This window comes from Montipora capricornis, chromosome 14 (genome assembly GCF_036669925.1).
Source record: "Montipora capricornis isolate CH-2021 chromosome 14, ASM3666992v2, whole genome shotgun sequence".
NCBI classification, from domain to species: Eukaryota; Metazoa; Cnidaria; class Anthozoa; order Scleractinia; family Acroporidae; genus Montipora; species Montipora capricornis.
This window is the reverse complement of record NC_090896.1, coordinates 2,623,519-2,635,000: the sequence shown is the minus strand read 5'-3', so window position 1 is coordinate 2,635,000 and position 11,482 is coordinate 2,623,519. Positions and strand designations below refer to the sequence as shown.

The 11,482-nt window shown below is 37.7% G+C and overlaps 1 long non-coding RNA gene across 1 annotated transcript in view; it reads right to left on the bottom strand.

The window, feature by feature from the left end:
* Positions 1-6,313, bottom strand: part of LOC138033804 (uncharacterized) — a 10,770-nt gene extending 4,457 nt beyond the window's left edge. The window contains exon 1 of the long non-coding RNA XR_011128667.1: positions 6,206-6,313. This is a non-coding gene — a long non-coding RNA (uncharacterized lncRNA). The remainder of the gene's footprint in view (positions 1-6,205) is intronic.
* Positions 6,314-11,482: the final 5,169 nt, after the last annotated feature.

Below are 11,482 nucleotides of genomic sequence, written 5' to 3'. Positions count from 1 at the left end.
AACACCTTAATTAAATGACTAAGTGTTTGTAATTGTAACTGTAAATTGTAATTTTTGTTCATTGCTTTATATTTCAACATGTTAAATAACTAAATGTTTGTAATAATAATTATTGTATTCTCCATCGGCAACTTGCACGTCAACGATAGATAGATGCTTTTACTTGGGGAGGCCTAATTTACATAAGCTTAGTAGTTTCTTTTAGGCCTCCTCACCACCAATGTAATTCAATAATTTTTCTTTCCATCTTCTCTTTTTTGATAATTGTTCATATTGTATTTTAATTTCTTTTTTCTGTGGGAAGAAAAAAATAAGGCAATTAAGGATCAATCCAAGGACTACCGACCAAACTCATTACTGTGTATTGTATCAAAATGCCTAGAAAGATTGTCTCTTTAACCACTGCTATTCTCTCATCTCACCACAAATCTACCATCTGCAGCACGGTTTTCTTAATAGAGGGAGGTCTACCACGAAGCGATTGAAGCCTTATAGCCAAAGGCAAGGAGATTGACATAGCTTATTTGGCATATTGACATAGCTTTGCTAAAGCATTCAACAAAGTCCGTCACTGTGCCTTGCTTGGAATATCTGGGCAGCTAATAAACTGGTTTCAGAGCTATTTTTCTGATAGATATCAACGAGTAGCACTACACGGTACTCATTCAGACTGGTTACAAGTCTTGTCCGGTGTTCCGCAAGGCTCTATACTGGGCCCTCTGATTTTCCTTGTTTATGTAGACAACATTCCTCAATGTATTAAACATGATTCTAAAGTTGCCCTATTTGCAGATGATTCCAAGCAGTTGTTCACAACTGACAACAGTTAGCAAAATTAAAGATTTGGGTAGATAACCGTCACCAATACTCTCCAATGGTCTCAACATATAAAGCTGATCTCCTCCTATTAAGGGCAAATTCTCCTTCAGCCTGATGGCGGCTTCTACTCAAAGCTCCACAACAAATTGGAAATTACTACATTTTCTCTTGGCTCTCCTAACTACTCATATCAAACAAGATACATTTCGACCAAGAATCTTATCTCATACAAACGACGAGCTTAGAAGACTTGTGTCCATCTACCAGCAAAAGACCTTTACAATATGCGTAGACATTCATCCTAATCCAGGATCATGTTCCAAGAAATATTCGCATGCACAAGAAGGAAACACAAGATATCACAGTGACTGCAAGCTCAACATGCGGCATTCCAACTACCTACCTTGTAGTCAACTACCAGCTTCATGGATAACTGGGTATTGTCGTTTGAATTCTACTCTCGTCTACCATGGCCTCTTTTAATATCTTGAGATATCAAGGATCTAGAGTAGGAAGATCCACACAGGGATCTAAAATGGCAGCCATGAGCACCCACGCGGAGGGAGAAAGCAGGCACCCATCACACTGATAAAACAGTGGAAAGAAAGGGAGGGACAGGGGAGGGGAGACAGCCTCCAAGGAGTCCCCAAGCTCAGGAAAACGCTAACGCTCAGAAAACGCTGACTAAAACACTAACAACACTGCTACAATGCCCTATGGACCAAGAACACAACGAAACCTGGCGCATGCGCATATCTAACCACAGGCAGCCCAAGCTCAAAATGTTAGGAGTTCAATGTAACGTGACATAATAAATTGACTTTTCCAGCAAAGCCGTTGCCTTCCCATACAAACCTTTACAAATTCAAACCGTTGTAACACAATACCTCCATATGCTGTAAGGCGGGAGTCACGTTTCGCGTAGTTATGTAATATAGCATATGTCACGTTACACTGAACTCCTAACATTTTGAGCTTGGGCTGCCTGTGATCTAACAAACCACTGACCGCGAAGGTAGAACTTGTGCTCCTAGTTGTTCACTCTGTTAAATTACATTTAACTGCATGATGCACTGAATGTCAAAAAAGTGGACATCATCATCCCATAATGGGCTCATTGTTATTGTTTACCGACCACCGTATTCCGAAGCTCATAAAGTCTCTACATCTTCATTCTTTGACGAGTTCTCTGATTATCTGGAATCTCTTTTACTTTGCAAAGAGCAACTGCTAATCACAGGAGATTTTAATATTCATACCAACAAAGATCATCAGGATCCGATTTCTTTGATTTTTCTAAACTTACTTGAATCAATCAATCTACAGCAACTGACGAAGGGCTAACGCTCGAAACATTAGCTTTTAGAATCTCTGTACGGTGGCCAATTTACATTATCAACTCCGTTGATAAAACCAAATTTTTGTATACTACTTCCCCACCGACACAGCACCACAGTTTCTTTAGAAACTACCCCCTTCATTCATTTACAGCAACATTAAATTACAGTATGCCTACTCACTTCCATGGTCACATTTTAGATCTTATCATCACCCGTACATGTATGTCTGAGAAACTTGTACATGGATCACCTCAAATTGATCGCTACATCTCTGATCATGCTGCCACTTTATGCTGGTTATCATCATACAAACCTGACCTTTCTGTTAAGTCCATCACCTACAGAAAGCTAAGATCGATTGATATGAATCAAATGAAAAGTGATTTGAAAGATTCCTATATGTGTGCAATTAATCGTTTGTATGTAGAAGATGTGAGTGGACAGATTTGAATGCTATGGCCTTGAAATATAATGCTACAGTATTATCAGTGCTGGAACATCATGCTCCCTTAAAAGTTGTTACTAAGAGCTGAGAAAAAAAGGAGAAGAACTACATGTAGAACAATGGAAGATCTACAAGTCTTTAAAACTAGAAGAAACTACTGTATGTGTCTTTTTTGTTGAATAAGACAAGACGTATTCTGAGTTTATGGAAGTCAGAACAGTGTTGATCAACACAAACTTTTCACAGCTGCAAATGAGATCCTTGGCATTAAAGAGAACGTAGTTCCTACATTCCCGGATCAACTGAATAAATCTTCACTGGCAAATGACATTGGAAGGTTCTTTGTGACAAAGATTGATGACATTTGAAACGAGAGAGAATCCACATGTGCTATTTCATCAGATCTGCACAAAGTACCACCAAACCCTAAAGTGGAGTGTGTGAAAGTTTTATGATCATTTAAGCTGTTGTCTGAAGGTGATATTAGTGTAATCATAAGGAAATCCGCCAAAAAATCATGTAATTTAGACCCAATGCCAACCCAATTGGTGGTCGCCTGTCTTAACCAATTTCTACATGTACCTATTATTACCACCATTGTTAATTGTTCACTATCACAGGGTGTTTTCTCTGAAGCGTGGAAGGATGCGCTCGTCAAGCCTCTCCTCAAAAAACCCAGTCTTGGTACCGCTTATAAGAATTTAAGGCCCGTAAGCAATTTGCAGTTTCTATCAAAAGTAACAGAGAAAGCAGTTTTTGACTAAATACATAGCCACCTGGCTGAAAATGATTTGTATACCCTACTGCAGTCCGCATACAGAAAGCAACGCAGCATGTAAACAGCACTTTTAACAGTTGTAAATGACATCTTCCATAACATGAATCGTAGACATGTTACATTATTAGTCCTGCTTGACTTAAGCACAGCATTCGATACAGTAGACCACAAGATCTTACTACAGAGACTTGAAACATCATTTGGAATCACAGATTCTGCGCTAATGTGGTTTAAGTCATATCTGTCAGGTCGTTCATTCAACCACTACAGCAAGGAGCCTTGGAGGATATGGTTCAATTGTAACATGAAATTTGAAATAACGAAAAATGCGCTATGGGACATTTCTATCTATACAACATAAAGAGAATAAGGAAGAATCTCACATATGAGTCAGCTCGTACACTAACACAGGCAACGATAATAGCCCGATTGTCTTCTTAATGGATGCTCTGATGGTCGAATTAAATGCTTCATCGTTTGCAAAATATTGGTGATAGACTTACATGTATATGTAACTCTACACAATTTTATTATTATTTTCTTTTTTTACTTTCTTACTTTCTTCAATATTCGATTATTTATATACTTCTTACCACTGTAAATATAATCATAATTAGTATCACCCAACTAGTGAACTAATGCAAATGCTGCATTGGCTAAGCTACTAGAAGACTATTAGTAATAGTCCTCGAGTAGCGAAAAGCAAGAGGCTTTCTCTCATTTTATTCCCAAAAAAATATATTTTCAACTTGCATTTGTAAACTTAATTATTGCCTTTTCTGTCTGACTAGTTGGGTGATACTAAAACAATTAGACCCTTCGCCCTCAACGGCAATGGGTCAATAGCTCATTCAGCTTTGCCTCAAGGGCTATTGACGTTTACGTGTTAAATGAAGATGGTGAAGGAATGCAAAAGCCCTTTGAGGGAAAATATTATTTTGTTAGAATATTTATGCAGGTATCAATGTGAAGACACAGAGGGGGTGGGGGGGGGGAGGGGGGTCGGGTAGAGGTGGAGCATTTGACTTTTGTGGCAATTTTTCAATAAAATTCCCCACCCTCAGGACAGAAGAGAGGTTTAAAGATGATCAAATGACCTAGAAAAAAATCTTTGTTTAAGTTTCCAGTTCCGTGACGTCTTTCGTATTGAAAATACAGCATTTTGAATTTCTTAAGTGCCACTTTTATTATGTGACACCATGGCACCATTAGCTACAGCAATTTATTGAAAAATGTCTACATGTATCCCTATGAATCTCAGGAGTTTGAACCTTTCAAGAACATTAGGAGATGTATTTAAATACACATCTACATGTATTTATCTCATAGCAAAGTGAAGTCCAGATGTTGGAGCACTTTGATTCAACTACACAAAATTCGAATATAAAGTTGGATGAAACGCTAGCTCAGAAACAATGTACCGCAAAGATCTGACATTTGGGGAGGTAGTTTCTAAATTTGTTTCCTGCAACATTCCAAGTTATTGGCCTTTTTCACATAATCAAGTATACCAAGAATGTTCCTTAAAAGATTTTCAGTACTTTTTAAGGAGGGATATTTCATAGAGTAGTCCATTTAGAGGTCAATGCCCGATTAGTCCAAGGAGTTGGGGTCAGTGTTTTCAACTCTCCCTCTTAATGTGAAGGTGTTCCGCATAACGTTTGAAGTAATCTTTTTTAAAATTTTTTTTCCTTGTGTCCTGAGTTCTGGAAGTAGTTACAACGGGTAGCAATTGTGGAAACGCTCGTTCAGGATTAACTCTACTGTTTACAACATCCCCAGCAGCATGTAAATAAAAAACCCACTCATATATTTCCATGCACAGAAACCTTCACTCTAACATATTATTTTTCTGATTTTGGACGGATGAGTAGATGAGCCTACATCCCGTCATGATGACCTACCTAACAAAATTAGGGCATTTTTCCCTTGCCTTTTTCTCCGAAACAAAGTTGGTGACCCCAATTTTTTTTCAGTTTTGGACTAAGTAATTTATGACCTAACTTCAGGTGAGAAATGAAACAAATGTCAACGTGGGAAGATTTTAGTGCGAATATCCTTAATCGTCCAATAAGCTATCTTTTACCTAAACGTTTCGCACTATACTTATTAGAAAGTGAATAATTATTGTAAACAACCAAGAACGTGTGACAGATTTGTACGGGGGGTATCCCCTACCCCCAGCAAATTTTGCAAATGTAGTTTCTCTCATGTCGCATTTTCTACATTTTCTGCATTTTGAGATCATTTTTGTAGTATTCTGTAAGGTAGAAATACTTTTCTACCACTTTTTGGAACTGCTAAATGGAGCAAAACTGCTGGCCTTATGAGTTTGCACAACACGGGGTGTTTAATGGCGTAAGACAATATAGGATATACATGTAATAACAACTCTCATTTGCGATCTGAGTGTAAAACATTACTGCATCAAACTTTTTTACCATCCAGTTAAGATCCATTGAATACTACTTCACTGATATAGTGCATGCTATACTGTATAAGATTGTGTTTAATAGTTCCTAGTATGACATTCTTCAGTGAGCTGTTGTACATGTAAGCTGTGCTTTGTTTCGATGCATATGAGCACTGCTTAACAAAACAGAGGTTGCTCTGGTAGTGTGTGTTGGTTTTGTGCTGTTGCCTTTCTAAGAAAACGTTTATCAGCTTAAAGACTAAGCTCACTGTTAACGCCTAAATGCAGTTGCCGCAAATCAAAGCCCCATTCAAATATTAAAACCAAATAACTAGGCCTCGTTAAAATCTTCTTGCCCCTTTAAGAAACCAAAAAACAGGTTTTAAATTACCATTGATTCCATTACTTACTTTTGTAGTACTGTACCGTTACGACAATTCCTTTTTTTTCTCATCAGCAGAGTCAAATATTGACTGAATTTGAGGTGCGCGAAGTTATCCGCCATCTTGGGTCACCCCATGGAGCTTCTGAGATAAAGGATGTATTGGACGGGACACCAGAATGCCGGAACACGGATTTTATTTTTGCCAATTGACAGGAACGACAACAATAATCTTATAAGACCAAGGTTTTATATTTCATCGAGATAACTCCTTGTACAACTGCTTCCAAGTAACATGAAAGAGTTCCATTAAAAACCTGTATTCAGTACGGCGTTTTCGTTTTATTATTTTTTTTTTCCAAAAAATGCAACGAGGATCATGCCGCCCTGAACAAATTGTGCCATTTAATCAAATTGTGAAGTTTTTGCCGTGGTGTTGTCCCGTTTCATGTTTTCCTTGTTTCAGTGTTGATTGCTTATACTGTTTACCGATTCGGTCTTCTCATTCCTCTTTTTTGTCCCAGGTTTTATGACGGGTCGGTGATTCCAGGAATGGTCATTGATAATTTCGATCACTGCTGAGCTTAACGTGTCTTTGCTTTTTGCCTTTGTCACTAGCGTCGAGAGTTATCAGCGGTGGAAATTTTCCGCCTATCTTTGCCTCTAAAAGTTTTTACAAATCCTTAAGGACCTTTAGCCCTTTCAGCTCAAATTTAATCCTTCTCATGCCCTCTTGTTTAGACAGAGTCCAGTGTTCAGCAACACACGACCACAGTCGCTATGGAAGCAGCCAGTGGTGGCGTAGTTTACACGGAAATAGAAGTGTTCAACCGTTTTTACTCCTGGTCCTTGCCCATCTCGGCTACCCCATGCTTTTAAAGATGCATTTCAACGTCTAACACCCAAGATCATTGCAAGATGGAAATTCCAGGACCCTCGAGCCTCTTTCTCCACTTTAACTACGCACATAGTCTAACACTTGCCGTACCTGGCCGTAAAAGTCAAATGCTGAGGCCAACGCATGAACAATTGTGAAGGGGTTGCTCTCAGACGGATGATGATGAGCTTGCAAAAAAAGGGACCCTTCGGCCGAAACCACACCAGATCCACTCCCATAAAGCACCAAATGCGTTTATATCTTACTGAATCCTTCTCTCAACTTCCGGATCTTATGCATGTAATGGTTCGTATCATGCTTTGTTTTGGACAAGTGAATTTCTATTCATTACATCGGTTTTCACACCTTGCCTATTATGTAACGCTAGGCGTTTTAACTCGTCAATGGGAGCCTGTTCAGGGATGAAAACGCTAAGATTGGATCGATCACTCGCTGGATGCTTTCAAAATAGCCCCGCTACGAAATTATTCTAAGCTGTAAAAAGCCGAAAGATCGATAACGCGCGAGAACTGACTGTTTCCAAAAATTCAGCGTAGAGAGGCAATCGCAAGCTTTGTTAAAAGTTATTCGTTTTTCACGATAAATGGCCGGCAATGAGCTTTATACAACTCTCCCTAAGCCTACTCTGAGGCTTCAAAGATTAAACTTTTTTTCCTAGTGATCCATTTGAACATTATAAATCTGGTCAAAGCTAGCTTGGTCTATAATCCATAAACCAACTAACTTTGGTTTCCCATTTTACTTCTTTCACAATCGAGGAAAACTGAATGATTTTCTTGAGGCGAAATGTTTGGCATTCTTAAAAAACCTGCGCCGAAAATCACCTGCCTATCAGACACTCTTGGTAAACGGATATTAACTCACCTTTAAGCCATCTGTAAGGCGATTATTTTCCACTTCATCCCTCCAAGTTCTTCGTGACTGCCTTCAGCTTTACCCATCACATGCGCTGTACTTTCTCTGAAACTTTAAAGCAACATTGATGCATAAAGTTGTTCCCCAAAAGAAACAATGAGGACAGGGGTTGGCGTGATGGTGATAGCACTCGCCTTCTACAGTGACTAATATGGCCCAAGTTCGTTTCCTGGACTCAACGCCATAATTTTATGTCCGAGGAGTTTGTTGGTCCTCTTCACTACCGTGTTCCCCGGTTTTCCCCTCTCGTCAGAAACTTGCAGGTGATTTGAATTACTATGCAAACCTAAAGCCTGGTTTTCACTAATGAGGCAAGCACAAGTGCAAGAATATATACAAATAATAATATTAGAATTTATTACTTCTAGGGGCTATTTACAAAAATATATCAATTGCGCTTTAATAAAAACTCTTAATAAAATAGATACAGTATTAAAATCTACGACTCGCATTTAATGGCAGATTACAAATCTAAAAAGGGCTATAAGCACTCGTGCATAAAGTTGCCTAAAAAGAAACGTCTTGATTGACTTCTTGAAAATTTTAGAGATTTAATAGAGTGCAGATGTAATGGGAAGTCAACTCGTTCCTCAAATGCGGGGCCGCAGCCTGAAAAGCGCATCCACCCGGGGTTACAAACATCTTAGCCCTGGGTGGCTCGAATAAAATGCCTTAGTTGGATCTAAGATTATATGAGGACTTGCACTTAATAGGTAAAAGACAAATACGCCACGAGAAACCAGTCCGACGCCCTCATGAACCCAGAAACGTTTGCCTCCCCAAAACTCAAATCGTTTTTTCTAAACGGTTAAACAGTATTCTTTTTAAGTCACTTGAAGCTATCTTTTAGGGATCAACTTCGGTTTCATATTTTAGCTTCGTTTTTCTTCAAATGAAGATAAAATAGGAACCGTAGTTGATCCCTAAAAAGATAGCAATAGGTGACTTAAAAATTGTTTAAAAATATTTGAGTTGTAGGGAAGCAAACGTTTCTCGAAACATATGGGGAATGGGATGGTTTGGCAAAGTGCAGTCGCCTTTTTGATGCCGAGTCCGGTATTGTAGATATTTGCTGTTTTTGCGACTGACGAAGATGATAACGACGGTGACGTTAGTTGATAGCCACAAGGAAGGAGATGTTTTTTCCTGTTCTTTGATTTTTTATTGATATTCCCTTCCCCTTCTCTTTTCCGTCTATTTGACTTGCTCGTTTTTAACCCATCACTTACCAGCCCAACAAATATTTTAGCCCCCAAAATCGCGAAGATACAAATTTTATCTCCAAGCGCTTATAGTATCTCTCACGCGCTCTCTGTGCTCACTCGTGAGAGATACTATCAACACGATAAGATAAAATTCGCATCCCCAATCGGCCAAGTCATGTTTTATTTGTTATATAGATACTTATGAAATGTTCAGATTGAAAACAACTTGTAAATGCTGTATTCATTTTCCAAATGGCAAAAAGTGGACACCAACCGTTCAAACACGTTGTGTATCATGAAACAAGATATGAAAGTTATGAAAAAACAAATAATCAATCTCAAATTGACAAGCACAAGGAGGGGAAATTCGATTTGTATTGGCTAATTGTGCTAGTTACCATGAGGACACCTACATCCTCACAGGTGAAAGATAAAAATAAGATCTTTACAGTGCGCGGTGAAGAGAAGATTTTTTTAGTGAAAGAAAAAATCCCAGTATTTCAAAATAGATCTACATGATAAATAAGTATAGCTGCGTCTCTGTAAGTGAAAGAAAATGGGTGATATACCATTAATCCTCCATTAAAGAGAAACCCAATGTGGATGCTTTAAAAAGCTGTCTTATCATATCGCTTTTTCTCTCGTGGATTTTGTGTGCTAAGCGTTTTACATCTCTTCAGTTTTCTAGATTACTCTTTGTAATATTCAAAGTGATGGGAGACCTTAGAATATTAAAATCAATAAATAATAATAAATGAATACAAAGATTAATGAATTTATGAATAAGTAAATATGTAATGAAGACTCTGTGAATGAAATCCTAAAAAATGAGAAAGCGAATAAACTATTATTGTGAAGTGTGCTGTGTACTGATTCATCTTAGTAAATAAGAAACTGTACTGCGTTTATTACGCCCCGACTTTGCAATCATCAGTCTATTATCATCTTTAACCTGCTTATTCCTTAAATAGTCGTTACTATAAAAAGCTATATAAAAACAAATATTAAGAGAAATCTGTATTATACAATACATAATTTGTCATACGTAAACCATTCGTCATAAAGAAGTATTAGAACCATAGATATAATATGACTTCAGTAAAATAAATCTCGATGGCTGGTATTTTACACTGGCATAAATTGGAATCTCCTGTATATTTTTGGTGTGTAGTTTACTACACCTCAAATTAAGCGCTGCTTGATGGAGACAAGAAATATAAGTTACATAGAATTGTTGTCAAAATACCTGTTAAACATTCGTTGTAAAACACATTGAAATTTTCTTCATCCATCGAGTGTCCTGCACGCCATTTTGCAATCATCAGCTAAACCCTTTGATAACACGATATTAGACGTAACCGCGACCATAAAGTTTTTGACATGAACTCCATTAGACAACTCTCCAACATGAGTATCATTTTTTCAAGAAAAACAGCCATGAAAACAGCGTAAATTTTGATAATTTAGTTTCGCCATAGCGTTTCTTGAGTTAGAACGTGGCAGGAAAAAACGTGCATAATTTAGTAGTAATTAGCAATTCAAATGTGCAGCCAGAACGCGAATTCCTCTGCCATGTTGTTTTCTTTCAAATGTAAATTTGAAGCAATTTGTAAAAGAAGGTACCTTTTTCCTCATGCAATCAAGACAGACGGTATGAAGAAATCGTCCTCCTAATAAGATACGGAAATAATATTTTTCTCCTCGTGTATACATACATATTTAGTTAAATGTACCTTAAGATCATTTTTACATAATTTTTATTTTCTCCCATAGATTTTCGAAAGATGGTGCCACTTTTTGGGTTGCGCAACGGTAAGAGAATTCTACTTCTAGCAATGCCTTCCGGGTTTCATTCCCGGACACAATGTCACTTGCGGGTTGATTTGTTTGGCTGTCTACTCTACTGCTTTCCGGGTGCTCTGGTTTACCCCTCGCTTCAAAAATCAACACTGAAATTTGACTCGATCGGCTTTAACTTTTAAAACTCGTTTGATTTAGTTTGATTTTCAGTCTCCCTATTTGTAGAGTACTTGTGCTCAGTTAAATAAGACAAGGACCGAAATAAAGTGAAGATGATGATGACGATGACGATGACGATGACGATGACGATGACGATGACGATGACGATGATGATGATGATAATAATAATAATAATAATAATAATAATAATAGTAATAATAACAACAATACTACTACTACTAACAATAATAATAATAATAACAATAATAAGAATAAGAATGTTACTATTATTATTATTATTAACGATGAAATGACCTCGCGATACCGG